The 6,000-nt window shown below is 51.5% G+C and overlaps 1 protein-coding gene across 1 annotated transcript in view; it reads left to right on the forward strand.

Annotated features, from left to right (window-relative positions):
* The window catches only part of PER2 (period circadian clock 2), a 44,320-nt gene extending 44,017 nt beyond the window's left edge, over positions 1–303 (forward strand). The window contains exon 24 of the mRNA XM_011929586.1: positions 186–303. The gene's annotated coding sequence lies outside the window, so the exon portion shown is untranslated. The remainder of the gene's footprint in view (positions 1–185) is intronic.
* The last annotated feature ends 5,697 nt before the right edge of the window (positions 304–6,000 follow it).

The raw sequence follows: 6,000 nt of genomic DNA on the forward strand, positions 1-6,000 counted from the left end.
GAGTAGCTGGGACTACAGGCGCCCGCCACCTCACCCGGCTAGTTTTTTTGTATTTTTTAGTAGAGATGGGGTTTCACCGTGTTAGCCAGGATGATCTCGATCTCCTGACCTCGTGATCCACCTGTCTCGGCCTCGCAAAGTGCTGGGATTACAGGCTTGAGCCACAGCGCCTGGCCAAGAAATATGTTTTTATATATAAAATATATATGTAGAGTTTTGTGGGATGGGAAGAGACTTTAGCTGTTACTTGAGAAAGACTAAATGCTTCTCTGTGTAAGGGAAGTTGCCTCAGTGCTCCCAGAAGTCCTGTGACTGTGATGAGACCTCTGTCTGCTGCACCAGCTGGGGACTCCGGCTTCCAGAGCTTTCCCAGGGTGTTTGGATCAGATCAAATTTTGTCCTTTCTTGAGGACTGCTTTGTATCTGAATTATCATTTAGTCAAGGTAGATTTTTTTTTTTTTTTTTAATATACCAAGTGGAGATAGCCGCCTCTCCTGGTTTTCTTTCAAAACGTTTCACATTAAATGGTGTGAAGCGTTGTTTGGCAAACCAACAGCTTTGGCTTTTCTGGTGGTGGTCAATATTTCAATCTGACATAGCTTTTGTTTGCAGTGAACAAAGTTGAAACATTTGCCCTGGACTAAAGAAGCCTAGTGGTTTGTGTGGCCAACTCCATCGGATCAATGCACACGCAGACCCTCTGCCTGTCTCTGCATCGTTCTTGTCTCCTTTTCAGACCATGATGGCCAATATGGAGATTAAAATATGTCATCAGTCATCTCTTTATGGTGACTTCCCTCTGCAAACCAGGCTGTGACCAACACATGTGGGACTCAGTCCTGTTTGGTCTTCTTCCGTTGGAGCCACCCAGACATCAGCTTCCACCCAGCCAAGCCACATCACATCTTCTGGCTGAGAGCAGCCACTGCCACTCAGTCCCGCAGCTTGTAACTGTGTCTGTATTTTCAGGGGTGCAGTGAGCTTACCTCTCCCACTAGGTTGGGTGCCCAGCCCTCATTCTTTTCATAAGCCCGACCTCTCTCGGAACAGCAGCTTTAGGTCTCTGCCAGTGTCCCCAGCACTTTTAAGTCATTTGGACACTTGGGGAAAAGTGAGGCCAGTCTGCCCAACTTTTTACAAAACCTCATTTTGCATTGTATATTCCAAAGATGGTTTGGAAAATTTAATATTCATCCCTGGTGGGAATTCATAGTTATCACTGAAGAACAGTTGACTTAAAATTGGACCAATACTATGAGGCTTAAAAGGGACCAGGGTTTTTTTTTTCTTTTTTTTTCTTTTTTTTTTTTTTGCGATGGAGTTTCTCTCTTGTTGCCCAGGCCAGAGTGCAGTGGCACCATCTCAGCTCACTGCAGCCTCTGCCTCCCAGGTTCAAGTGATTCTTCTGCCTCAGCCTCCTGAGTAGCTGGGACTACAGGCGCCCGCCACCACACCCAGCTAATTTTTTGTATTTTTAGTAGAGACAGGGTTTCGCCATGTTGGCCTGGCTGGTCTCGAACTCCTGACCTCAAGTGATCCACCCACCTCGGCCTCCCAAAGTGCTGGGATTACAGGCGTGAGCCACCATGCCCGACCTGGACCAGGGTTTTCTGTTTTTTGATGGAAGTGAAATCTCTTTGTAATCCACTAGGTTTTCATAGTAAAACCATCTTATGCCTAAATATTAAACCTATTTTTCATAAACACAAGAACACTTTAATTTTTCATTAATTTACAAAGTAACATGACCTGCCTATGCCTACGATAAGGTAGCAGTCTGCATTCTTATGGCAGTTAGCTGTTACAAACTGCTTCTTGCCTCTAAAGTCAGATCATGAAGGGATAGGTGTTCATCTAAGGTTACGTGTATGTTACTGAAACACGAAACTGCCAAAATCTTACTCTGCTGTTACGAATGTTTACCATCAGCATTATTTTGTTATTTAATATATGCTCATTGATTGTAGCTTCAGCGCGTGCCAAGCGGTTGACTTAATAGGATCATCTTGTGAATTTGTTTACATGATGCCAAGCATCAAGTCATGTTTTCTTTAGTGTGTGTGCTTATACAGGTGTTAAACACTTTTTCTCTATTTTAAACTGAGCCTTCTTTTTAATATATTCCTAAAAAGATATGTAAATAAGCTCTCAGTTTGTGTGATGATTTGTTGAGCCTTGCTGGACAAGTGGTTTGTTCGTGTGCAAACCAAACTTTCTTTACCCAGTGCAATAGATTTGTTTGACTGCTTGTGTCTTTTTATGACCTGTTTGCCTTTTAGAAAATTGGTAAATAAAGCAAGTATATTTTTATTTTTACTTGTATGTATTTTTCACATAGCACAGAAGAAAACCTGAATAGAGATCAAAGATTATTTTTAAAAAATTGTTTTTATAGGAACTCCAGAAATTCTACATTAAAGAATCTTACATCCCAAAGGCCACCTCCCGGTCAGCTCCCTTACACATTTGATTGTTGCTGGCTCCCCTTCTTCCTGTGTGTGTCACACACACACCCTCCTTCAGGCTGCAGGAATGAACTTTGTGTAATGCAAACCTAATCGTGTTATGACCCACAGTCTTCACTTTCAACTGGAGGGGTGCAGCTGTCTGGCTCAGCTCCAGACTGCCCCCAGCTCTGCGTCCACGCACCTCTCTCTTCCTGCATCGCTGCCCTGGGTTACCTGGCCTTTCCAGGCTGGCTGCCTGTCTTCGGGTCATCAGGCTAGGTAGGGTTAAAGGTGGGGCAGTCAGGAGGCTCCACCAGAAAGGTCACAGGTATCCATTGCGAATGAGATGGGCAGGGCAGCATAGTCCCCTGACCCCAGCCCTTCTCTCACAGTGATGAATGAAGCCTTGTGAGGCCAAAACTGGAAGCCCTAAGAGTTGCTCGCCACCCCTCCCACTCTTCAAACCATGACCCTGGGGGTGGAAACAGAGAGCTGAATAGATCCTGAACCCAATGCCCCGCCTCCGAGGAGCTCCCTGAGCAGAAGGGAGGGGCTCTCCTCTGCCTGCTAGCCTGGCTTCCTAACCCCAAGTGCTGATGGGATAAAAAGCAAAGTCCTCCTAGCAAGCACAGAGGCCTCTGCAAACTGCTCTAAATGGCCAGATACGGTTGTTTCACTGAACCTCTGAGTGCTTTTGGGAGACTCTTAATTATATTTTTATTCACCATATAACCCCAAGGGTTTTATTTCCAAATTAAATGGAGATTCTGAGTCTCCTGGGCAGATTGCCCACAAGGGGCCTGGACAGTCTACAGGCTGCAGCTGCCTTTGTTCCCCCCAGGGATTTATGGCCTGCCACCCCCACTGCTAACCGGTCCCGCGCAGCAACCACCACCCTGCCCAGCCTCTGCTGGCCTCTGTTCCTGGCTCTAGGGAGATCAAAGGGCTCAAATGCTCAGGAAGTCCATAGTCAGACAAACTTTGAAGGCAGGACTGGCCCAAGGGACAAACGGCAGGAAGTGTTGGCTAGGGGAGGCTGCTGTGAAGGAGGGAGGGAGGGCTTGGTGACCCCAAGATAGGCCAGGCTTCTAGGACAAAAAGGCCATGCCAGCAGGCCAGTGCACTGCTAAAGGGAATTGAAGTTCACCTTGCAGAGGGGACCTTGGGCAACTTCCAGTCCAACCAAGAAGGATTTTGCTGATGTACAGCCTTCTCTATTCTCCTTCCCTCAACCCCCACCCACTCCACTGTCAGACAAGGCTTTTGAGGTCCCTAGTCCTCCCTTTAGCCTCCTCTCTCATAACTCCTATCACCTGTCTTTTGTTTTTACAAGGTCAACTTTATATCATGTCCCATAACCATAAACAATCCTTCCTTGCCTTCTGTATAGATCAATTCTAAACGTTAAAACCCTATGAACAGTGTTAGTTATGGCTGTGAAAACTGTTGTCTCCTGAGCCAAGTAATGTGCTAAGATTACATTTCTTTTCTTGGGAAGCTTTTTGTTTTCCCTAGAGTTCCTAGTTGCTTTTCTGTTTTTTTTTTTTTTTTTTTTTTTTTGCTTGCACTGTTTTCCCTTATCACGTCCTCCTTGCCCCTGAAATCCAGTTCCCCATCCAATCAAGTGTTCAGTCAGGCTTTACCCAAAGTCCTCTTTTGGGGGCCTGATCATCCTGTTGCAATATAAATTGCCTAACATAAAGCAGATGTTTTAGGATGCTCTCATCCTAAAACATCTACTTGGCCTTGTTCATTTGGATAATGAGAGGAGTGTAAATCAGTTTGCAAACTTGGGAGCACAAGAAATATCACTGAGTTTATTTTTCCCTATCACAGTTTCTCAAAGTAGTGGAAATGTCATTGTAGTCACTTGGGGGAGTGGGCGTTCTCCTTCCCTGGGGTGATGTCTAAGTGGTGAAGGAGAGTACAGTCACAGGCCAATAATCTACCTCCTTGGGATTCACCACTCCAGCCCCACCCTGCCAGCCCCACTACTGGGCAGGTGGGGAGTGTGTGAAGTAAAGGGGTAGTTTCACACCCAGGTGAGTGATGCTGGCTGCGGGAAATCTCAGGACCCTGCTCACAGAGCAACCAAGAGCCAGAGCAGGGACAGTTGGGAGTGGGCAGGAGGGGGTCCCAGGTAATTACAGAGGTCAGTGAGGTGACTTAGGTGACTTTGGGAGCCTTCAAACCTCTCACCAAACTCACCCAGCGGGAAGCCTGCGGGGTCCCTCTGGTGGAGAGGCAGAAGTAAAGGGGCCATGGGAGGCCTGTCAGACCTCTCTAGGGGCAGTGGGGCGGTAGGTCTGCAGCCTAGCCCTGTCGCTGCGCTCAGCTGCTGGGGTCCCGTGATGTTGCCCTTCCACGCGGCCTTCCAGCCCATCCTGCCAGGGACACCCCTCACCTTCCCCACCTAGCAGCGCTTCTGTGAGGCCAGGCTCTGCTGGGGGTGCGGGGAGGTGGACAGGGGGTCCTAGGTCAGACTGTGCCCTTGTCCAGGGACGCTTATAGCCTGGAGGGGCTCAGAACAGACCCTGACGATCCCAGCACGGGTGAGTAGTGGGGACTGAGGAAGGCAGGTGCTGTGCAGGGCAGGCTGGTGGTCGGCTGGCTGGGGACCGAGAAGGCGTCTCCGCGTTCCGGCTCCTCCACGCAGCGTCTGGACTGACGTCGTGGCAGGAGCCCGGCCGGGGTCCCCAGGGCGTTGCCCTAGGGCGCGGCCCCACTGCCCACGCACCCCGCCCGCGGCTAGGAGGGACCCGGCAGATGGGCGGCCCGCCGCGATGTGGGGGTCCCGGGCGTCTAGTCGGGACAAGCGCCCGGCGGGACAAAGCGCGCGAGACAAAGGCGCGGCCAACACCTGTCGCTCTTGGCGCGGCCGCCGCTTTTCTCCGCCGAAGCGGCCGCAGCTGCCAACTGTCACAGGCATCAAGTTACGGGGACCAGACGGCAGCTTCGGCGGGTCTGTGAGGGGGGAGCGGAGGACGAGGAGGGGAGGAGGGAGGCGGGCGGGGTGCAGGGGAAGGGAGGGAGGGGCCCCGGGGGGCCAACGGGGACTAGGGGGAGATGGGGGAGCTCAGAGGGGGACGCGGGTAGTGACCCGGAGAGCAGAGCCCAGGGGGAGAGCGGCGCGGGCGGGAGCACCGGGGACCCCGCCCCACTAGGACTCCAGTGCTGGCGGAGGGCGGCGTCGGGGGTCCGGCCCGGCGTCTGGACGAGTCCGGAAGAAACTCACGAGCCGCCCCGCCACCGCTGCCCAATGGACCCTGCCTCCCCGGGACTTGGCAGCCACCGCAGCCGGGACCTGAGACCCCTCTAGGTCCGGAGACCAGGGACTTGGCTGTGGCTCTGCACCCCAGGGAAGCAGCTCCTGGGGCCCGTGGCCCGAGCGCTCAGCTCTGGAGGCGCCATCGGTGAAGGAGGGAAATGAATGAATTAATGAGTGAATGAATGAGTGGACGGACGGACGGGTGGACGCCTGCTCGCACGCGCGGCAGATCAGTGGTCCTAGAGCAGCAGACGGAGAGAAACAAGCGCAGGCAGGGCCGCAGC

This window comes from Colobus angolensis, unplaced genomic scaffold, assembly GCF_000951035.1.
Source record: "Colobus angolensis palliatus isolate OR3802 unplaced genomic scaffold, Cang.pa_1.0 Scaffold82, whole genome shotgun sequence".
Taxonomy (NCBI): Eukaryota; Metazoa; Chordata; class Mammalia; order Primates; family Cercopithecidae; genus Colobus; species Colobus angolensis.